Below are 24,617 nucleotides of genomic sequence, written 5' to 3'. Positions count from 1 at the left end.
GAGCTATGCAGGAGGCGGGGGAGCAGCTGAGACTGACACTACAGATGTAAATACAGCCTCACAGCACGGCTGTGATTTATGAGGGATTGCAGAGTGCAGGGGGACCTTAGTGGGGTTTGGGATAGCAACAGAGGCTGGGCTGTATAGGCAGATCCAGCCTCTGTATGCAGATAACATTCTTTAAACACACCTTGGGTTCTCTTTAAAGTTTTTAGCCTGTGTAAATGAGTTTTTTGTTTTGTTTTTACCTGTACGCCTATCCTTACAACAGTAAATTGTGGTTGAAGTCCTGTCTGTTCTCTTCCTATGTCCATTAATTTTTCTGGGAATCAATAGCCTTAAAGTGCACTTGAACAAGCCTGTTTAATGAGATAGATCTGGGTACATATGGAAGGTCTACTTAGGCCACGTTCACATCGTGAAACGCGGATGGCCGTACGAACGCACGCCATCTGCGTTTGTATGTGTTGCGTGGCTGATCCCATAACTCTGAAATTGAACTGAAAGTGAATGGGTCAGTTGCGTGTTTTGTTAAAAAATGCGTGCAGCATGCCTTTGCGCACCGCACTGGTCCGGAACGCATGCAGTGTGAACATCAGAAAGTGCAGTCTATGCACTTTCTGATGTCGTGCGTGTCTGCCTCGTGCACGCGTTGCTGAAACACGGACGGCAACACGTGCACTTTGAATGGGGCCTTAGACAGTGATCTGGGTGCAGGGCAAGCTGAATGATGGCTCACTGTGCTGCCGCTCAAATCCCCGGCGGCGTAAAATACTATTCACCCTCCGAATAGTCTCAACTCGGAGGGAGGTCTACCCATATGCACCCTGCCCAGTATAACATTACTGCTATGGGGCACCGAAACTACCTGCTTTGGTACTTAGGACCTGCCTGTGTCAACTTTTAACAGTTAAAGCAGTGTTTGTATGCAAATGGATCTAATAGCAAGTCAAATTAAGCTCTGACTCTCCGGAACAGTAAACAGAAGCTGACCACAAAAGAGAGCTGAAAAGTAAACTTTCAATGCAACCCCTTAACCACTTGAGGACCCACCCTTTACCCCCCCCCCCTTAATGACCAGCGCTGTTTGTTAGGATCTGTGCTGGGTGGGCTCTGCAGCCCCCAGCACAGATCAGCGGGCACGCAGAGCGATCAGATCGCCCCCCTTTTTTCCCCCCTATGGGGATGATGTGCAGGGGGGGTCTGATCGCTCCTGCCTGCAGGCATGTTGCGGGGGGGGGCACCTCAAAGCCCCCCTCCGCGGCGAAATTCCCCCCCTCCCTCTCCTACCTGTCATGCCCAGTGATCCGGGCTGCACAGGACGCTATCCGTCCTGTGCAGCCAGTGGCAGCGCCGTACAATGTAAACAAAGCGGATTATTTCCGCTTATGTTTACATTTAGCCTGCGTGCCGCCATCGGCGGCCCGCAGGCTATTCATGGAGCCCCCCGCCGTGAATTGACAGGAAGCAGCCGCTCGCGCGAGCTTCCTGATTAATCAGCCTGCAGCTGGCGACGCAGTACTGCGTCGCTGGTCCTGCAGCTGCCACTTTGCCGACGCACGGTATAAGCGTGCGGTCGGCAAGTGGTTAAAGGATACCACAACTGACATGTGGCATCATGAGATAGACATTGGTATGTACAGTGCCTAGCACACAAATGACTATGCTGTGTTCCTTTTTTTCTTTCTCTGCCTGAAAGAGGTAAATATCAGGTATGTAAGTGGCTGACTCAGTCCTGACTCAGACAGGAAGTGACTACAGTGTGACCTTCACTGATAAGAAATTCCAACTATAAAACCCTTTCCTAGCAGAAAATGGCTTCTGAGAGCAAGAAAGGGATAAAAAAGGGGGAATTTCTTATCAGTGAGGGTCACACTGTAGTCACTTCCTGTCTGAGTCAGCCACTTACATACCTGATATTTACCTATTTCAGGCAGAGAAAGAAAAAAAGGAACGCAGCATAGTTATTTGTGTGCTAGGCACTGTAAATACCCATGTCTATCTCATTATGCCACATGTCAGTTGTGGTATCCTTTAACCACTTCGCCATATCTGGACGCATATATCCGTCCAGATAGGCAGTGGTGCTGCAGGCGTGTGGTGCGCGCGATCGGGCGCGCGCCCGCTACCTCCCGCTGCCCCCCCGATCAGTGAATGGGAATATAATTCCCATTCACCGATCCAAGTCCCCGGCAGAAATACCGACGCTTTCTCATCAGAGAGCGTGGTATTTCTGCCCCCAGGAAACAACTTCTCTTCATTTTAGTTCCTAGATGCGACATCGTTCGCATCTAGGAACTTTTTGAATGTGGCCATCTTGTGGCCAAATAGTAAACTGCACCCACATACCTGTATTGAATAAAAAATACATTATTTTACATCTAAAATTGGCTATTTACCTCCCAAACTAAAATTACCCAAATACATTTTTGTATTAAAAAAAATAATAAAAAAAATTACAATAAAAAAAAAAAAAACTACATAAATAGTTACCTAAGGGTCTGAACTTTTTAAATATACATGTCAAGAGAGTATCTTATTACATTTTTTAAAATTATAAGCTTGTAAATAGTGATCGACGCAAATTGAAAAAATGCACCTTTATTTCTAAATAAAATATCGGCGCCATAAATTGTGATAGGGACGTAATTTAAATGGTGTAATAAGCGGGACAAATGGGCACATAAAATGCATGGGTTTTAATTACTGTAGCATGTATTAATTTTAAACTATAATGGCCAAAAACTGAGAAATAATGTTTTTTTTCCATTTCTATCTTAATCTTCCTGTTAAAATGTATTTACAGTAAAGTGGCTCTTAGCAAAATGTACTACCTAAAGAAAGCCTAATTAGTGGCGGAAAAAACGAGATATAGATCAATTAATTTTGATAAGTAGCGATAAAGTTATTAGCGAATGAATGGGAGGTGAACATTGCTTGGATGCATAAGATTTTCGAAGCTGTAGGCTGAAGTGGTTAAATTAAAAATGGGAATATGAGACTGTCACAGTTACACATAAACCGTTATTTCATAAGTATATGTTCAGTTCAGGTTAGCTTTAACGGTGAAGTAGAGAAGTGTAGATATGTTTGACCGTGGACTCCTAATTTTCCTGTGTAGCAGCCACTCCTGACCTGCTTTAATGGATGCTGCTCAGACAGGTGTTGGGTAGAGATGTTGCGAACTGTTTGCTCGGCGAACATCTCTGGGGCTTTTACTACTTCCGGGTCGCTCTGGTACGGAGTAGTACGCCTGCGCTGCCCGGCGAAGCGTGTCCTAGATCGCGCTCCTGTTGCCGGGCACTCTCTGCGCATGTGCGTGACGTCGTTCATGACGTCACGCACACGCGCAGAAAGTGCCCAGCAACAGGAGCGCGATCTAGGACGCGCTTCGCCGGGCAGCGCAGGCGTACTACTCCGGGTCAGAGCGACCCGGAAGTAGTAAAAGCCCCATGTATTGAGAGATGTTCGCCGGCGAACGGTTCGGGAACCATTCGCTACATCTCTAGTGTTGGGGTGCTTCTTAGCTCAGAAAAAAGCTCTGCTCTTAGCTCTGATAAAGATTAGTAGCTAGTGTTAGCTGCTGTGCAGTAAATGTATTTTATGTATTGCAAATCATCCCCAGGAAAAGAAGCCTATGCTATTTTTGTATGCAAATTAATGCAGCTTGAAAATGGAACACTTATTTTCACTTGGGCATGATTTGGATTATTTTTAAGATGCATACATTTGCATACACATGGAGCTCTAGTGACAAAGCGTATGCAGTTGTCAGCTATAAATTGTCCTTCATCTAGGCGTTTTTAATAGTCACCGGAAGTGCACGTCATCGTGTGAGATAACAGAGGGCAGGGCATCCGCTGTGGACTAAATAAGTTCTGCATAATGCAGCCATGCAGAGCGGGCGCAGAAAGCTGTCATATTTACCTGTCCGAACGTTAGATTCGCTTCTTCTTTTCCTCCACTCACGCCGCTGCACTCCCGACATCCTCTTCTAAATCCTAATAACATCTTATAACATTTAATCAGAACCCAGAAGATAGCAAGGAAATGAGCAGCGCTACTTAAAAACAGACTAGTGCCTACCTGCAAAAGAGTGCAAGCCCCACTTGTGGGGTCGAATACACACCGAGCATACACATGACCTGTCTACCACTAGAGGAGGATGTTGGTTTCCATTAACAGCTTGCATGCAACCTATTAAGTACTCGTCCCTCCCACTGCGAAGAAGTCAATCCTCCATGGGAGGGGCCTAACACTAACCCGCCTAGCACACGGCGGGTGCGTTTAGCGCGAACAATTGGCAGCAGATTCGATCCCAGGACGAATCGGGCCAGTGTATGGCCACCTTTAGTCTTGGAGAGGGCTGTTATCTGACTTTTATCATCTCATCTGTTCCTGGACTATTTACTTTTCCTCTGCCAGAGATGTCATTACTTCAGACTGCTCTGAAAGAATCATTTTGAATGCTGAGTGTTGTGTAATCTGCACATATTATAGAATAATGCAATGTTAGAAAAAACACTATATACCTGAAAATAAAAGTATGAGAATATTTTCTTGCTGCTAATCTTCTAGTAATTATTCATAGTACACAACCAATTCATTATATAAAAAAAATTTTTTCGCTTCAGTGTCTCTTTAAAATGTTCCTAGAAATAGAAAGGCGTCCTCCAAGGGGGGTGCTGTTGATCAGGGACATCTTGCATGCTTATTATTTTATGGTATAGATTCATGTGCACTGTTTTAGGAACCTTAAGTGCTGTCTTGTAACCGAGGATGTTTAGGAATCACTCTGGTTATGTTTGGGCAAAACTGAAAAGTTCCTTATAGAGGAAACACTGGCAGCGTTTCTGATCGTGCTACTCCTAGTAAACATTCAGCACGCATGGTATTAATCTTCCCAACTGGGGAACATCAAGTATTCATTACAGTGAGTCTGGTGAAGTGTGTTCATTTCTTTTCTTTCTGCAGTTAGAATTAATGTTCAATATGAAAATATGTTGTACTTTGTTGAACCTCAAATATGGAATTTGGAAACCCATAAGTCAGTGTTCATTGCTGAAAACTATTGTATTGAAATAATAACAGATAACACATCTAAAGTGAACATCCGGACTAAAAATCTACTCAGCAGCACTGAAAAGGCTTTGTGTTTCTTTAACAGTTTCACAGCATCAGAACTTTGTTTCTCTTTTACAAGCATCATTTTTAGCTGCACAGAAGAAAACTGCCCGGGCTTTTTTCCCCTGATGCTGTGCAAAGCATGATGGGATTTCTGATTTTTTTTGTTCTCGTTCTGCTGTTTTGGTGCAATTTTTTTTTTTACCATTTTGAATTTGACATTTGAAGCCTAGCGTGTGTAGCTGGGAGGAGTAATCAGGACACAGGATAGTTGGAACTGTGTCTCCTGCTCCTTGTCACCTCCTTTCAACCAAAAAGATGGCTGCCCCCATGACAAAGATGGCAGCCCCCATGAATCACAAACATTTGCCTGTTCTTTTAAAACAGAGTGGGTAAGAGATTATATTACCTATCCATTCTAATTAACATAACTAATGTAACTCGATGACAGTATGTTTGTTTAGGCTGAAGTTCCCCTTTAAATGGAACCACAGCCTTCAAATGCTGTTATAGAGGAACACTCAACATTCTCGACAGAATGCCCTTTGTACAGTTAAGCAACATTTCAAGCTTAATATTGTTTACACAAATGAAGCATGTGAAATTATAGTACTCTTGTTAAAATATTGTATAGATTTCAAATAATTGCCAAATACCACTGTAAAGTGCATTTTTTAATTAATCAGTAATGTGCATGTATGCTGTACAATTGATTTTGATCTGAAATGGTTAAACTGGTAGCATGCATGAGCTGTGTGACCATACAAATGTTTTTTTTTCACACGGTTTTCTGCACACCATTTTCATACCAAAAAAATCCACAATTTTTATCAGCTGCTGTATAGTTCATAGTAAATACACATGGTGTCCAGAAAAAGATTGTAGGCAATAAATGCGTTTTAATGTCAGCAATCCCATTTATTAACATGTGCTGTCAGTTAAAATGTGTTTGAAAAATCTGGAAAGGCACACAAACTCACCAATGTGTGATCCCAGTCTAAATCTCTTATCTTTTCAGTAAAACGGATTTAAGAAGGATACAATATCGTTCCATTATAAACAAAACCTTAATTTAGTATAAACATTTGATGGTAGCTAGTCATGCAAAGCACAGTCTAACTAGCATCAGTCAGTGTGGTGCAGTGGTTGCTGTGGAAGCAAGAGCCTAAACTTTACGTCAAATGGTAATTAATTTTGATTGGCTGAAAAATAAAACCTAGCCAATCTTCGAAGGATCAATTTTATGGGGTGGGAAATATCTAGATGTTTGTTTATAAAGGCTGACTGCACCTTGTTTCATTAAGGTCATTTGACATCAAATTTAAGGTCATACATTTTCAATAATAATAAATAAAAATAAGCTCAGGAAAAGCACCAAAGTAAAATGTGTTCCTGACCGCTATCCGAATTGTCTGCTAAGAGCTTTCTGAACCTTATGTTATACAGTCATGGCTGAAATTGTTGGCACCCCAGAATTTTTTTCCAGAAAATCAAGTATTTCTCACAGAAAAGTATTGCAGTAACACATGTTTTGCTTTACCCATGTTTATTCCCTTTGTGCATTGGAACAAAAAGAGAGGGAAAAAAAGCAAATTGGTCATAATGGCGCACAAAACTCCAAAAATGGTCTGGACAAAATTATTGGCACCCTTTCAAAATTGTGGATAAAGAAGATGATTTCAAGCATGTGATGCTCTTTTAAACTCACCCGGGGCAAGTAACCGATGTGGGCAATTTAAAAACATGCTCAACATTATCAAGAAGGTTGCAACCCATGACACTGTAGCTAATCTCCCTCGGCGTGTAAAGAAGAGTAAAAATGATGAAACGTTGCAACGCAGGATAGTCCGAATGATGGATGAGCAGCCCCAAACAAGTTCCAAAGAAATTCAAGCTGTCCTGCAGGCTCAGGGAGCAGGGCTGTGGAGTCGGTACAAAAATCCACCGACTCCGACTCCTCAGTTTAGGATTCCTCCGACTCCTCTAATTTGCATATTACAATCTTGTTGATTGAAAGTATGTAACATGAAATTCGTCTCTTAACTGCCAACGCTTAGGAATTTTAAAAGACAACTGAAGTGAGAAGGATATGGAGACTGCCATATTTATTCCCTTTAGTCATAGACTAAAAATAGTGCTTGGTAAGCGTACTTGTAAAAGGTACAGACCAGAACAAAGAACATCTATCAGGCCCTAGGCAATGTAACTGTGGGTACATGTAAGAGTGATGTGCAGGTACTCTGCAGGAGAATGAGGGGATTCTTCCTCTGTTACACATTCTTCATGCACAATCTAAACCAGGTTTATGGGTGATAGACAACACCCCTGTGTTCAATGTGCACAACATTCTCAGTGGATTCCCTGCAGCTCTGTGTAGAGTGCATATGTAGAGTATAGTACTGCTGTGTAACAAAGTAAACCTGAGACAGATGAAATTCAAGTTTTATACATACCTTGGACTTCCTCCAGCCCCCTTCAGGCTAATCAGTCCCTCGCTGTCCTCCTCCGCCACTTGGATCTTCTGCTAGGAGTCCAGGTACTTGAGCCAGTCTGGCGTAGTGCGCATGCACACACTCCGCCGCCAAGAGCGTACTACACCTGCGCAGCACTATTGCGCAGGTGCAGAACGCTCCTGGCTGTGGGAGCGGCATGCGGCCGAACTGTGCTGACTGGCTGAATTACCAGGACTCATAGCAGAAGATCCAGGTGGTGGAGGTGGACAGCGAGGGACTGATTAGCCTGAAGGGGGCTGGAGGAAACCCTAGGTATGTATAAAACTTTTCTTTTCATCCTTCTCAGGTACTATTTTTAATTCGTAGTCACCAAACCCAATTTTAACAAACATATCAAATTATTTGATTTCATGAGCAAAGAGAATGCGTGCATTTGCATAAATCAGAATCAACGCAGAATTATTTCCATCTCATTGACCATCTCTATTATGTTGCCCATACACGATACAATAAAAACGTTAGATTCTCCCGTTTATTCGATCTAAATGATCGAATCTAATGAAAGTTGAAAATATTTTTTTTTTCGATCAAGAAATTTGAACGATTATCCCGTGTTTTTTTTCGAGCAAAATCTGATTGGACAGGCTGGAAAAATCTTTATATTTGATCGGACGGAATAATTAAACTAAATTATCTAATCGAAAAAAATGAAAAATTGTACTATGTATGGCCACCTTTAGTGACACGGCTACACATCAGGCTTTATACTTACAGCATAGATGTTATTTCGTATATATAAGAGATTCCTGTGTACACATCATATATACAGTCACAATCAGATCTGTATATCTGACTTTAAAAATACAGGGACTGCTTTACTGAAGCAGCACAAGTAACTAATTTTGATGGGTTTATTTCATTTTTGTGGACTAAGCACAGCTATTACTGTATGTATACATTATTTATGATGACTATTATCTGAGAAATAGAACATTTTATCATATTTTCTATTTTAATTAGTTTAAATTCATTCGGAGTCAGAGTAGGTGCATTTTTTCCCGACTCCGACTCCAGGCACCCAAAATTACTCCGACTCAGGGAGCATCAGTGTCAGTTCGAACTATCAGTCTACATTTAAATAAAAAGGAAGCGCAATTGCAGAAGCCCCAGGAGGACCCCACTGCTGACAGAGACATAAAAAAAGCAAGACTACAGTTTGCCAAAATGTACATGAGTAAGCTAAAATCCTTCTGGGAAAATGTCTTGTGGACTGATGAGACCAAGATATAACTTTTTGGTAAAGCATATTATTCTACTGTTTACCGAAAATGGAATGAGGCCTACACTAGAACTGATTGATTTTCGATTTTAAACCGAAAATCATGATCAGGCACAAGACGATTTTAAACCGAATATCATGATCAGGCGTCAATGTAGCAGTTTTGCGGCGGTTTTCACCACTGCCGCTGGTACCTACACTTCTCCCGGCCTCCTCCTCCGCTCCCGGGCCCTGCCCCCTCCTCCAGTAAGTTCTGATAGCATTCAGCAGTTTGGCAAGTTCACATCAGCCTAGCCCACTAGATTGCGCCTGAGTTCCTGTATGGAGCACAGACGTCACATCCTCTGCTTGGAGCCCCGGTGATTTCAAGAAAGTGCAGGAGGATTTGGTGCAAACTGGAGTCTGTGTAGGGGAAGGCAGGACGAGTAGCAGCAGCTTTCCCCTTCACATTCCTTTATGTCCTCCCCGCGTAGTGTGTCCTGTCCCCCCCCCCCCCCCCCCCCCCATGTAAAGACTTCTATCCTGTAAGTGACTCATCCATGCCTTGTTGCTGCTGGGGATGTGACTTGCTGGAACTCACTGTGACTTTCTCTTCTGTTCCAGGTGTTTGGGGGGAAGGGCAACACTAACCCCATGCAGCTCACTGACTGTTCACCCTGCCAGTTGACATTGTGCTGCTGTTAACCTTTATTTATTTATTTATTTATTTATTTTTTCCAATTCTTTTGTAATGCCTGGTACACATGATGCAACTTTCCATCTGATTGACGGTCAAATCCATTATTTCTGACAGGTCTGATCTGATTTCCAATGGTTTTTCTGATCGATTTTCTGATCACTTCTATACAAAATCGATAGGATATCAGATTGGACCTGTTGGAAAATAATAGATTTGATTGTCAATCTGATAAAATATTGAATCATGTATACCACACATACAAAGTAGAAGCTGGTTACCTACCGGTTTATTTTGTACACATTCTTCAGTGGGTTTGCATAGTAAACCCTGGTGCACACTGTGCAATTTTCACTTCTGTTCCCATTCCAGCAAGTGATCAGATCGATAATCAGATCTGAGATCGATTGGATTTAGAGGAAAGCTAGCCTATGCATGTATTCAATTTTTAAAATTCCTGATCCCATTTCACAAATTCGATATCAAAAAGGCATTTACTCAGAATGCTAGCCAGTATTTAGATTGATATTTTTCAGCATGTCTGATAAAAATTGTCTGAGAGAGGGAACAAAGCTTGATTTGATAGAAATTGTAAATCGAAATCGTGATTTTTAACAGAAATCGCTTGATTAAATTTTTTCCTAAAATCGTTCAGGCCTAGCCTACACAGTACCCACAGTGAAATATGATGGAGGTTTAATGAGGTTTTGTGGTTGTTTTGCTGACTCTGGCACTGGGTGCCTTGAATGTGTGCAAGACCTCATGAAATCTGAGGATTACCAACGGATTTTGGGTCGCACTATAGAGCCCAGTGTCAGAAAGCTGGGTTTGCTCCCGAGGGCTTTGGTCTTCCAGCAGGACAATGACCCCAAACATATGTCAAACAGCACCCAGAAATGGTTGGCAACAAGCGCCGGAGAGTTTTGAAGTGGCCAGCAATGGGTCCAGATCTAAATCCCATTGATAACCTGTGGAGAGATCTTAAAATTGCTGTTTGGAAAAGGTGGCCTTCCATTAAGAGACCTGGAGCATTTTGCAAAGGAAGAGTGGTCCAAAGTTCCGGGTGACAGGTGTAAGAAGCTTATTGATGGTTATAGGAAGCGACTGATTTCAGTTATTTTTTTCCAAAGGGTGTGCAACCAAATATTAAGGGTGAAAATAATATTTTTGCCGATTTTTCTTATGTGTGGAGTTGAGCCATATGCATACATATAAGGACGGAATGCTATCATTCCGGTTCCAGTTTGGGACCAGCAGCACAGAATTGAAGGGGTAAGGAGGGAAATAATGGCCTAGGCCTGCTCTGTGACAAAATGGTAGTAGGCTGCATCTCTTGCTGACACTGCACACATGCTAGCATCTCTGCCAAAGCAGCCTCAACCAAGAATCATCTAATGTGTGTATGAAGCTTTAGGGCCCATTTCCACTATCGCAAATATGCAAATTCGCATAGCAATACAAGTGAATGGGACGGTTTCCACTTGTCAGGATTCCTTTGCGTTTTTCTGTGCAGAAAAAATTTGCTTTCGCAGAGCCATCAGAATTCGCATACCGCTATGCGAATCGCATACAATGTATTTAATAGGAAATTCGCATGAGGTTTGTGTATGCGAATTTTCATGCGAATTCGCATAGGAACTATGGAAAAGCACACCAGCACTGCCATGGTTAAATTCACATACATCGTCATCCATGCGAATTCGCATGAAAATTCGCATAGACCCGCATGCGTAATTCGCATCCGCATGCAAATTTTTACCGCGGCGATTCGCACCGCACAAGTGGAAATGCAGCCTAAGACACTGGTCCTCAATTCATGGGTCTTTAAGCTGCTTACATTAGTTTAAAGGGGAAACTGAAGTAAGAGGTATATGGAGGCTGCCATATTTATTTCCTTTTAATCAATACCAGTTGCCTGGCAACCCTGCTGGTCTATTTCTCCGCAGTAGTATCTGAATAACACCAGAAACAAGCATGCAGCTAGTCTTGTCAGATCTGACTTTAAAGTCTGAAACACCTGATCTGCTGCATGCTTGTTCAGGGGCTATGGCTAATAGTATTAGAGGCAGGGGATCAGCAGGGCTGCCAGGCAACTGGTATCAGGGCTGTGGAGTCGGAGTCGGGGCAATTTTGGGCACCCGGAGTCGGAGTTGGAGTCGGAGTTTCATAAACTGAGGAGTCAGGAGTCTGAGCCGGATGATTTTTGTACAAAATCCACAGCCCTGTTAAGTATTAGACTAAGGAGTCTGAGTCGAGGAGTCGGAGCCATTTTGGGTACCCGGAGTTGGAGTCGTGGTTTCATAAACTGAGGGGTTGGAGTCGGAAGATTTTTGTACTGACTCCACAGCCCTGACTGGTATTGCTTAAAAGGAAATAAACATGGCAGCCTCCATATACCACTCTCTTCAGTTCCCCTTTAATGTTCAGTTTATATAGTACCTCTTTTAATGTAGCAGAGAGATAAAACAACAGTCCATTGCTTCATAGTTTGGAAGCTTTTGTGCTTGTTGTCCATAGCAACCACTCACATTCTTAAAAGCTTAACAAACCTCTCAGAGGGACCCATTAGCCATCACATACACTGAGGAAGGCAAGCACATGGCACAGACTTCTCAGGCCCCTGTGATAGATTGAAAACTTGAATTAGAAAATCTATAGACCTCAAATAGCAAAATGAATTGCAGGCAAGTTATTATCACCAATTAGATCTGGGCATGCATTCAACTTACTAAACACAACTTTTGAGACCAGTTTGCTTTAAAGGTGTTCTGTAGGGGGGGTTGAAGATAAAAGCAGGCACTTACCTGGGGCTTCTATCAGCCCCCTGTAGCAGTAATGTCCTACATCTTCCTCCTCCGATCTGCCGCCAGCCCCGGTCTAGCTCGGCATGCCATCCAACTGCGGCTGTACGGCCATGGCCACGCACCTGCTCGCTCCCGCGCACATCATCGGAAGCTTACTGCGCAGACGCAATATAAGAAATCTTTGTACTGCGTCTGCGCAGTAAGCTACCGGTGACGTGAGCGGGAGTGAGCATCATTTGTCTTGTTAGACGAATAATTGCCCGGTGCCAGCGGCAGGGAACGGCGGATCGGAGGAGGACAGCGTGGGACATTACTGCTACAGGGGGCTGATAGAAGCCCCAGGTAAGTGGAAGAGTCAGCAAAACAACCACAAAACATTCATCAAAGGTCAGCGCAGGTTTAGAAAGTCATTGTATGTAGGAAATGGTAAATTCTTCACCACAATATATCAAATGCTCAGAGGTAGGTATCCGCCAAACATCAAAACTAGAAAAGGCTTACCAGCTCCCAACAACCCACATTATAAGGTTGTGAAATGGCTCAGGTCACAGATAACATTAAAAACAATGGTGCATGAGCCAGCCTGGGGCCCCGGGAACTCTCACTGCCCGGGGCCCCAGAACCAGCATCTAAAACCATATGTGAGCACAGTCAAGCCCTGGAGCTGCCACCACCAAGGCCTGTCTCCTACTGCCCTAAAACTTACCAAACACACAAATGGAGAAACTCACTCCCAAACAGTTCTCTGCTGCTTTATAAAGCCTGCAGGCTGCTTATAAGCCAATGAGAAATGCACACATATAATACACCTAGCTTGCAGTGATTAATCAAGCAGAAGCTGAGCAAGTCAGCCAGTCAGTTGGAGAGGGCTTCAGTTGCATATAGACAATGGCTATATGACCAGCAGGGGGCACCAGCGTGCAGGATATTCCCTCTCCGCTGCCCCCTCCTAACTAAACTGCATGGGATACTACAATAAAATTAAAAACAATGGTGCATGAGCCAGCCTGGTGCCCCGGGAACTCTCACTGCCCGGGGCCCCAGAACCAGCATCTAACACCATATGTGAGCGCAGTCAAGCCCTGGAGCTGCCACCACCAAGGCCTGTCTCCTACTGCCCTAAAACTTACCAAACACACAAATGGAGAAACTCACTCTGTTTGGGAGTGAGTTTCTCCATTTGTGTGTTTGGCAGGTCACAGATAACGTCCAGGGAACATCAGACGTCGTGAAGATCCAGTGGACATCCGTATGGAGGTAAAGTTTCAGGAATTTATATAGGAAAACAACAACGGCAATATCTAAGCGTAACCCGTTTATTTAGATAAAATTTCTTTAAAAGGCAGTAGACATAAAAACGATAAATCACATACGGGGCCCATAAACAGGGAACCCCAGAAGATTAGCGCGCATGTATTGGTCAATCGTAGATCAATAGACAATGGTGCCGCCTGTTACCGGGGTAATGGTAAAAAAAAAGTGCTGAAAGTTTTTTTTAATGACTAATTTCAGTAGTTCTATTGTGTGCTAAATTGAGCGTTATATGCTACCAATCTGCAGTTAGTTGTGCATAGCTGGTACCTGCAGTCAAAATTGGAAATGGATCACAGTCAGTAAAGGGGCCCATACACTGGTTGATTATAGCCATCTATCGACGGCCGATTCAACCATTTTGATCGAATCGGCTAGAAATCGATGCAGCCAAAAGCATGATCAGTCAGCATATCGGTTGATTTCCGGCCGATTAAAATCAATTTGCTCGATCGGTCCGGGCGGAAAATTTGGGTCGATGGCCCATAGGGTTGCATTGGATTGAATCGTGCAACACTGCATTTCGATTGAATTTCAGTAGATTTCATTCTGAAATCTATTGAAATTTCATACCTACTGTGTGGCACACATCAGATACATTCCTGTCAGATTTGACAGATATCTATCTGATGGTCGAATCTGCTGCAAATCTTTAACTGTATGGCCACTTTAATACTAGTCTGACATTATCTTTAACCCTTCTCTGCTATATCCAAACATAAGAAACACAAGAGAGATCATTGGACTACGTTAAATGTTTTTTTTTTTTTTATCTGTAGAAACAAAACTGATTGCTGCAAAATTGCCATCTGTTGTGGAAATAAAAGTGCTTTAAATTTTCTGTAATGTGTAAAATCGTTCTTCAAATTGTAATTTGCAACAGTGTCTGTTTAGGTTGACATAAGGATTCAGTAAAATTTGACAAACTGCTAGATTTAACACCTTTAAAAATCACTCTTATGAGCCTAAAATGCGAGGGCTGCCCTTTTCAAAGCCCTTTATTCCTTTCATCTTGTCATACATTACTTAAAATGGAGTTTCATCCCTGGAAACACAACGATAAATTGGGGTTGTAAAAAGATGAAATAATCCCTGCATATTGACTTGATTTATAATTTCAGGACTGAAGGATTTTTTTACTTCAGAATTTTAAGGTTTCACCGTTCTCTCACCAAACGCAAAGCCTTGGACTTAAATACCAAAAATATATCTATCCCTAGAACAAAGGAAATGCCAGGTTTAATGTTTAACATCTCTCTTTACTTTTATACCCAGCTGTTTTTTTATGTGCTTTTATAGCCTGTTAAGTCTAAGGACAAGGTCTAGTGATCTGTGTCTGACTTCAGATTCTCAAGACTAATTATACATTTTCCTAAAGCAATTGGCTATTTTGCAGAAACCTTTTTAGATGTGACATTATTGTAGAAATTGTTTGTTTGTTTTTTTTAATTTCTTTTAGTTTATGCGTTACATAGTACCCAGCTAGCTCATGTTGAACCAGAACTCCTTGGAGTGTGTAAGGGGCTACAACGGACCACAAAGCCCTCTTACTAAAATGCTATGGAAAACAAAAGCTTGCTAACAAAGTATTTGCAATGATTCAGGTTGGAGTGAGCTCCGAGATGCCTCCCAATGCATCACTGCTGTAATATGCAAATTATCTATTGTTCCTGCAAGCTAAACACACCTCCAGATCCCCTGGAATGCAATGATTTGTCAGCTTGTTAAATATACAATGCCACAATTATCCAATATGCATACAGACTGTTCCAGACTGCCCAGTCGTGTTGATCCAGGGATTTTATCTGATTGCCTTCTGGAGTCGGGAAGGATTTTTTGGTATCATTCCGTTAGCCGGGCGCAACCACTAGGTGGCAATTAAACTTCAGCGTTGAACAGTGCTGGGGGAGGTTCGGGCGCAACTGAGCTAAGCAATGTAGATTGTAATGATCCGTAATGGATCTGATGATCAGTACTAGCTCTTACAGTACAATAGTCAGTATTTTATTCAGAGTGTGATCACACGTGATTGAGTGCACAGTATAATACAGCAACTGAGGAAAGTGATAGCCCTAGTGGCAGGGGCTATCACTTAGCAGAGAGTGGTCGTACGGTCAGAGTCGGTAACAGATCGGTCATATAGCGGTACCAAATAGTTAGGCAAAATAGTGGTAAGTATACAGGCAGGAGTCGGCAGCAGATCAGATAGGCAGAGGTACAGAATCGTAAGGCAAGCTCGTAGTCGGTATTTAGGCAGAAGTCAGTAGCAGATCAGATAGGCAAAGGTACAGAACCGTAAGGCAAAGAGTAATCAGAGGTACAGGCAAAAGGTAATACACAGTAATAATTAATTTACAATAATAATAATTCTAGTCTAGTGGGAAATCCCCGGGGTCCTGCCGGATCAAAGCACACAAGGATTTGACTAAGGTCTGAGCGCTAGCACGGTAAAGTATTCGCAACAACAGACAATGAGCAAATGACATCTCCAAGCTTAAATACAGAAAGCAAATTCAAGCCGCCCGCCCAGAGGGCTGAATCAATCAGCAGCGTGTGATTGGCAGGACAGTGTCAGCTGACCACAAGATCAGCTGACCCGTCTCCTCAAGTTATAAAGGTCCTGCCGCCCTGCCCACGAGCGTGCTGACCTAAACTGATGTGCAGAGGAGAGACCTGTCCTTCCAGAGCCCAGCAACGATGTCTGCGACGGCGGATTCCGTGACGTCGGATGCGGAAGCAGCAGCCAGGCTGCTGTCTGCGGCAGAGGTAATATTGCTGTACCTGACAAGAATGTAATCTCCCTCGGCCTGCAAAATCCCAGCGGCGTTAATTACTATTCCCCCTCCGGGCCACCATGAATAGTAGGTAACTCTGCTGGCAGCAATCGCTGGCGAGGGAGATTACATTCTACATTACTTATCACCACCTAGTCGTTGCGCCCAACTAACGAAAAATAACTGATTTCCCTCCCCCCCCTCCTCTTTTGGGGCTAATTGGACCATGCCACATAGTTGTAAGTATTTGAACAGAAGATGTTAACCTGCTGAGCGTTCTGGACGAGCTGAGCCGCCGGAGGGTGCCGCTCAGGCCCTGCTAGGCCGATTTCAATGAAATAAAAAGGAGCACACGCAGCCGGCACTTTGCCAGCCGCGTGTGCTACCTGATCGCCGCCTCAGCGCGGCGATCCGCCGCGTGCAGCGGCGAAAGAGGGTCCCCCCAGCCACCCAAGCCCAGCGCAGCCGGACCAAACAGTTCCGGCCAGCGCTAAGGGCTGGATCGGAGGCGGCTGACGTCAGGACGTCGGCTGACGTCCATGACGTCACTCCGCTCGTCGCCATGGCGACGAGGAAAGCAAAACACGGCCCTTCTTGTTACTTCTGATCGCCGGAGGCGATCAGAAGTGCGGATTAGGAGTGCCCTCTAGTGGGCTTTCATGCAGCCAACTTTCAGTTGGCTGCATGAAATAGTTTTTTTTTTTATTTAAAAAAAAAACGTCCGATCGCCAGCCTGGCGATCTTAATAGAACGCCAGGCAGGTTAAAGGATATCCGAACTGACATGTGACATGGTGAGATAGACATGTGTATGTACAGTGCCTAGCTGTGTTCCTTTTTTTTTTCTTTGTCTGAAAGAGTTAAATATCAGGTATGTAAGTGGCTGACTCAATCCTGACTCAGACCGGAAGTGACTACAGTGTGACCCTCACTGATAAGAAATTCCCCTTTTTACCTCTTTCTTGCTCTCATAAGCCATTTTCTGCTAGAAAAGTGGTTTATAGTTGGAATTTCTTATCAGTAAGGGTCACAATGTAGTCACTTCCTGTCTGAGTCAGGATTGAGTCAGCTACTTACATATATTTTTTCATTTAAGGTTTCCTTTAACCACTTCACAACGGAGGGGTTTTACCCCTGAAGCACCAGCGCAATTTGTACCTTGCAGCGCTGCTTCCATTGATTTTTTTCTGTGAAATGATTGGTTACTGGGGACTGGGGTCCCCATAACCAATCATTGCACTGCAGAGCGGGGGTGTGTGTGTGCGCGCGCGCGGGTCGCGGGGGGCGCAAGATCGCGCGCTGCACATTTGTTTACATTTCGTTGTTATCAATGGAGACTGCTTCTGTTTGAAGCAGTCTCCATTGTGTCCGCAATCGGCGCGTCTAATTGGATTTAGGAACGCTTGTTCCTAACATCCAATTAGTCACCTGCTGTGCTGGCTGGCTGGAGTGTGCGCGCGAGGTCCCCGCCCACTCCCAGCCAGTAAACAAACAAGTGCGCCTTTCTCCGTCCCTGGGGGTGAAGCAGTGCGCAGAGGGACGGAGAAATTTAGCACTGGGGGGGTAAAGTGGTTAAAGTGAATAGGGATCACCGGAAACATTCATTTTGTGAATTTTTGCAGTAAATTTTGTTACAGAAGCTGTTCAGTAACAGCTTCACTGTAACAATATTTGTTATCTGCTACACAAAAACGCTCCAAAAAACCCTAGGCATGTTAAGAAAACATGCCTAGAATCGCTCTGAAATCTGCTTCAAAAACCTCTAGCGTTTTGCAGATCTGCTAGAGGTTTTTGGTGTGCACTGGGCCTTATTGAAGCTGAGATTTCTGACTAGAGACCAGTAGACTGTCTGCGGATGGGGTATATGTCTGAGGATAGGTTGAGACCATTTTATGTTAAATTATCCTGACTGTGCAGCCTGAATCATATGGTTTTGGCATTTGCATACTGTCATTTTGCATGTACAGGTGGTTGTCACCTACTTACAAGTTCCATGTTGGGAGATAAGTTAAATTTGCATGCAAGTTGAATAAGCCTACTATTATAAATGGTAAAGTTTGGATGTTTGTTACTCGATCACGCAAAAGCGGCTGAATGGATTTGAGTGAAATTTGGCACACACCGTACATGACCTGGAATAACATATAGGATACTTTTTATTCTCATAACCAAAAAGTGGGCGGAGACAAATACAAATTTCACTCAGAAAAATGTAAACTGCAGACATTATTACACTGTTAATGGTAGGGTCCTCAAACTTTGCACATGCGGTCACTGGGTGACAGGGATTAATATACGGAGAAGTGGGTGGAGCCTACAAAAGCCAATCAAAATTCACCTATTGATTTTCAAGGGGAATATTGAATTGCTGCCATTTTTGCACTGTTAATGGCACAAGCCTCAAATTTGGTACAGTTGGTCATTGGGTGGCTGGGGTTCTAATTCAGAAACTGGGTTGGAACCACAGCCGATCAGATTTGTTTCATTTCAATATTTCAATGCAAATCATTGATGCCAAAGACTGCAAAGCTCACAAACTAGGTCATTGCGTGTGTGTTAGGGTTAGAAAAAGTGGGCGGAGCCAACGCCAGCCAAATACATACCCAGGCAACACCGGGCCATCAGCTGGTTTGTTATACATAGTAAAATGTTAATAAAGGAATTACTTTTAGACAACTCTTGATTTGGATATATTGCCTATACAATGATTTGTTTAATATTGTTTTTAGTGTACTTTTAATGTGTTAAAAACTTACAACTGTTAATACAATACTGTAAACTGTAACAAAATGTATAATAAAAACTGTACAGCATATACAGTATTTTGCTCATCAGGACAACTTTGTATGTATGAAACATTTTAAACTGAGCCGTTTGTACATTTTGTGTTCCATTTAGAAAGCAGTCCTGAAGCCTCAGCAAAAACCGTTACATTCTTACCACTGTAGAAGGAAGCCTTTGGATGCTCCAGAGGCTTCCCCAATCCTCCACGACTCCTCCGCTGCCAGCCAGCACCATCTTCTGCTTTCCGGCCATGCTACCCTCTGTGTATGAGCCCGGCTGAACTGCATAGGCACTAGTAGGCTTTGCGTCTGCGCTGTAGCACTGATTAGCTTGTGTACTGAGGAAAAGGCCAATGTGGGCCGTACATTCCCACACTTGTATACAGAGAGGGTCGCAGTTGCAAGCAATGTTTAGCAAGTGTTGAGTTGAAGAGACAGCGATATGGAGGGTGCCGTATTTATTTGCTTTTTAACAATATCAGTTGCCTGACTTAGGCCACATACACACTTCAGACTATAGTCTTTGGAAAATGAAAGATCACAGACCAATCTTACCCCCTTCCATGTAGTATGAGAGCCATACTCTACACAGTCTTTCTCAACCAGGGATCCCTGGAACCCCAGGGTTCCTTGAGGACTCTGCAGGGGTTCCTTGGCATTTTCCACTATCGTGGGGGAAGTATAATAGAGCACACTATAATAGGTGGTACTGTAACAAGTAGCACTAAATTGGGGGCTCAGGAGACAGTATAATGAGTGGCAGTATAACAGGGGGTAGTGAAATAAACAGCCACACATACTTGTAAAGATCATGCCTCCTGCAAAATAAATGCAGGGGTTCCTCAAGATCAAAAAATTCTTTGCAGGGGTTCCTTGAGATCCAAAAGTTATTTGCAGGGTTCCTCCAGGGTAAAAATGAGAAAGGCTGCTCTACACAGTCTTTTCTATGAAGCTCAACTCCCCATCAGACAGAAATCTTTGCAAGATGCTGCACACACAAATGCTGTACAGGCACAAAAGATCAGTATCTGCATAAGATCTGTTCCTGCCAAAGATCCGTTCCTGCAAATTGCATTCATAGTCTATGAGATCTGAAGATCCTCATACACACATGATTTAACTGACATTCATCTGCAGATCAAGCAATCGTCTGCAGATCTGAAAATCCATCCTGGTGGATCTGATCTGCAGACGAATGTCAGTTAAATCATGTGTGTATGATGATCTGCAGATCTCATAGACTATCATTGCAATTTGTAGGAATGGATTTTTGGCAGGAACAGATCTTTTGCAGATACTGATCTTTTGTGTCTGTACAGCATCTGTGTGTGCAGCATCTTGCAAAGATTTTTTTCTGATGTGGAGTTCAGCTCCATAGAAAAGACTGTGTAGAGTATGGCTCTCATACTACATGAAGGGTGGTAAGATTGGTCTGTGATCTTTCATTTTCAAAAGACTATAGTCTGATGTGTGTATGTGGCCTTAGTGTTCTCCCCAGAATTTTTTTTCCAGCGAGGTGACATGAAAAAGTGCGACGGGCGAATGAATGCAGGGCTGGCGCTTCTCTGTGCAACTCTGCTTATTGCATAGGAGGAGGAGGTGAGCCGAAGAATAACAGGTGCTCACTAAAATTAGTCGGGTGGAGCACACGGCTAAAAGAGCCTGGGGAGAACACTGCATGGTTCCTAATTTACCAGTGTACGGAAGTGGAGAAGTTGCTCAGAGCAACCACCCAGAACCCATTATTTTAGAGCTGACTCTACTTTGCCACCAGTTTTTTGTTGTTTTTTTTAACAGTGTTTTTGATTAATTTGCTTCAGTGAGTGATGGTTGGTTTTTAAAAAAACACCTGATATACTTACCTGTGGCGCCCTCCAGCCCCCTTCAATGCCGCAGGCCCCTTGCTGTCTCCCCGGGTCACTATGATACTCTGCTGGTTGACCCGGTATATTTGTTTAGTCGTGCACAGTTGCAGATGAATGTGCTCCTGTTGCATTCCCGTGGCCAGAAGGGTCGTGCTTCCGGGGACTGGGAGGGGGGGGGGGCTTGACTGAACAAATATACCTGGTGGGCCAGCGGAGGATCACAGTGACCCGGGAGATAGTGGCCCACGGCCTGAAGGGGGCTGAAGGAAGCCCCAAATAAGAGGTAAGTGTAGGTACTTTCATATTTGTCTCAGGAACACTTTAAAGTGAACCTGAGGGGACTGATCTGGAGGCTGCCATATTTTTTTTCCTTTTAAACCATTCTAGTTGCCAGGCAGCCCTGCTGATCTATTTGGTCAGTGTCTGATGATGTTTTTAACCAAATCCATAGCTTTTGTAAAAAATTAGACTGCAGAAGGAAATGGCAGCGCTTCCAAACAGACGCTGCACCTGAATTGACTACCTGCACAAGTATGCAGAGCTCGAATAACGGGCAGATTACACACCTTGCATTCAAAACAGGTACAGTAAAGGGGGGCATTAGCTTCAGCATAAGTTGTGCACAAATGATCCCTAATAGACACTCCTATGACGGTGACGTGCCCCCACAGGAGAGAAACTAACCACTAATCTAGCAGTGAAACATATCAAAAGGTGAAGCATATTCAAACAGTTAAAATTGTCCAAAAAAAGGGTTAAACCCTCAAACTAATGTAACAGTGAAGCATATTCAACAGTGAAACATATCCAACAGTGAACCCTAGCTAGTCTAAAATTAAAAACATAATCCTTACCTGGTGCAGCTAGCCATAAATGGCATACACATTTGTTCAAAAAACAGCAAGCAATGGGCAGCGCTCATAGGCTGCAACTGGAGTGAAAGCTCCAGAGATATGCCCAGCCCCTTGGGGCTTAATACACACCTTGAATACAGATCAGATGCAAATTATGTGCTAACACTAATCTAAATTCTAAAATTTGAATGCAAGCTGACACCCCTGGAGGCAGCTAGCCTGAAGTATACTTAAATTTTGTACAGCAGATTAGACTAAAATTAGACTAAAGAGTCGAGGAGTCGGAGCAGGAACAATTTTGGAGTCTGAGTCGGTGGTTTCATAAACTGAGGAGTCCGAAGATTTTTGTACCGACTCCACATCCTTAGTAGTGTCTGAATAACACCAGCTAATCTTATCAGTTCTGACAATACTGTCAGAAACGCCTGATCTGCTGCATGCTTGTTCAGCGTATATGGCTAAGTGTTAAAGCTCACCAGCCTAGCCATGCAACTGGTTTTGCTTAAAAGGAAATAAATATGGCATCCTTTACGGCTGTGATTTATGGGGGCATAGCAGAGCGCAAGGGGGGGGGGGGGCGCTGGGGGGGACACTACATAGCACCAGAGGCTGGGCTGTATAGGCAGACCCAGCCTCTGTGTATGGATATCCTTCTTAGAACCCCACCTCTGGTTCTCTTTAAATCATAGTTTAGCTCTCCTTATCTATTTATCTCATTAGTTATCTATCCTTATTTATCTCCTGCATTAGCACTCCTTACAGTGAAGGTGAAAAATAAGTAACCTTTGTGCATCAACCCCAAGGTGTCTCTAACGGTTCCATTAAAGGAGTCATCAGGGAAAGTATAGTAAAATGAGTGGTACTTACCGGGGGCTTCCTCCAGCTCCAAGCTCCCAGGATGTCCTTCGCCGCAGCTCTGCCCGCAGCCGTTCGCCGCAGGTCCGTCCTCGTCCCCGGCGATGATGTCAGAGCGACCTCCAGGTCGCTCTGTACTGCGCCTGCGTGAGCGGTACTGTCAATCACCGCCACGTGGGCCGGAGCGGACTGCGCAGGCGGAATGATCAGGCAAAACAAAAAAGTTTCACTTACCTGGGGCTTCTACCAGCCCCATGCAGCCATCCTGTGCCCTCGTTGTCACTCACTGCTGCTCCAGTCCACCGCCACCAGCTAGTTTTGTTTTTGCCAACCTCTGGATCGGCGGGCCGCATTGCGTACATTTGTATGCATTCTCGCTGGTGCAGGAACATTAACACATACATTTTTACGCGTCGGTGGTTCAATGCGTAGTTTTTTTACGCGCAAAAATGTATGAGTTAATGTTCCTGCACCAGCGGGAATGCGGAAAAATGTACGCAATGTGGCCCGCCGACCCCGAGGTCGGCAAAAACAAAACTAGGTGGCGACGGGGGACTGGAGCAGCAGTGAGTGACTACGAGAGCACAGGATGGCTGCATGAGGCTGGTAGAAGCCCCAGGTAAGTGAAACTAATTTTTTTTAATTTTTTACTGATAACTCCTTTAGCCACAAGATAGGACTCTTTGCAATGATGTGATTCTATCATTAGTAGATCAGGAAGGGTCATTGGAACATGTATCCTCAGCCTTACAGACTCGCAGAGGTATCTTATTATATATTATTATAAGGTGACTCAAATGAAATCCTTGCAATTGGGCACCCACATCCTTACCCAGATAGGAGAGAAAATTAAATCAAAATTCCCATTACCTTGGGCAAAAAAATCTGTTTGGGTATTCAAGTCCCCAGGTCATTATCTGAGTTTTATAATGCTAATTATGTACCTAATTATGGACACAAGAAAGTACAGCTATTTCTAAACATGAGGTATCATGGGCTGGCAAGCTAAATGTCTTTAAAATGTTTACATTGCCTAAAATTTTATATTATTTTAGGACCATATGTCCGGTGAAAGAATCATTCTTGAAGCCCAGAAACTATTAATGAATTTTCTCTGGGCTGGTAAAAAGCCAGGAGTTGCTTTCCATGCTTTAACTTCTTTAAAAAAAAAAAGATGACGGTATGGGAGTACCCGACCTAGAGATGTAATATACAGCTGCCATCTTAGGTTACTCATGTTTTTTGGTGGACGAGTTTGCATTATAAACATTGGGCACAAATAGAAGAGTGTAGATCCAATAGACCCCTCAGATCATTACTATTAGGTTCCTTACTAGGCTTACGCCCTCCTGGATTCCCAGGTGCCCTCTATACAAATTAATCTTAAAGCTTGGCAGAATTGTATAGCAATTTCTACTAATGACACCACCGACCCTCCAGTAAAAATAGACATGTCATCAGTCTCTGCATTGATAGGTGATATATCTTTCTCACAGTGGGAAAATAAAGGACTTCTTTATCTCAATAACATTTGGGATGGTAGTAATTTATTATCTTTTATTGTTTAATTCGTTAATTCACAGTTTCAATCCTGGGTATTGCCCTGCCTTGCATTGGCTTGTTTGTTCCACACAATCTCCTCATTTAGGGTAATGATTATACATTATGGGCCATATGCAATTCCCTTTTTCACCTAAGTTATGAGGAAAATTTTCATTTTTGATTTGAAATAACATTTTAGCACTCTGCAATGAAAAAACTATCAAAAGGTAGGTAAAAAGTACTATCAAAATTATTTTGAGTGTTTTTTTGCTTGCTAATGGTTTAAAAGACATTTTAT

General features: G+C 43.3%; 1 protein-coding gene across 4 annotated transcripts in view; it reads left to right on the top strand.

The window, feature by feature from the left end:
- EDA (ectodysplasin A) overlaps positions 1-24,617 on the top strand; it is a 268,344-nt gene that overhangs the window by 96,622 nt on the left and 147,105 nt on the right. The window lies entirely within an intron of this gene.

This window comes from Hyperolius riggenbachi, chromosome 8 (genome assembly GCF_040937935.1).
Source record: "Hyperolius riggenbachi isolate aHypRig1 chromosome 8, aHypRig1.pri, whole genome shotgun sequence".
Taxonomy (NCBI): domain Eukaryota; kingdom Metazoa; phylum Chordata; class Amphibia; order Anura; family Hyperoliidae; genus Hyperolius; species Hyperolius riggenbachi.
The sequence above is the reverse complement of the archived record's forward strand: the minus strand, read 5'-3'. Positions and strand labels throughout refer to the sequence as shown.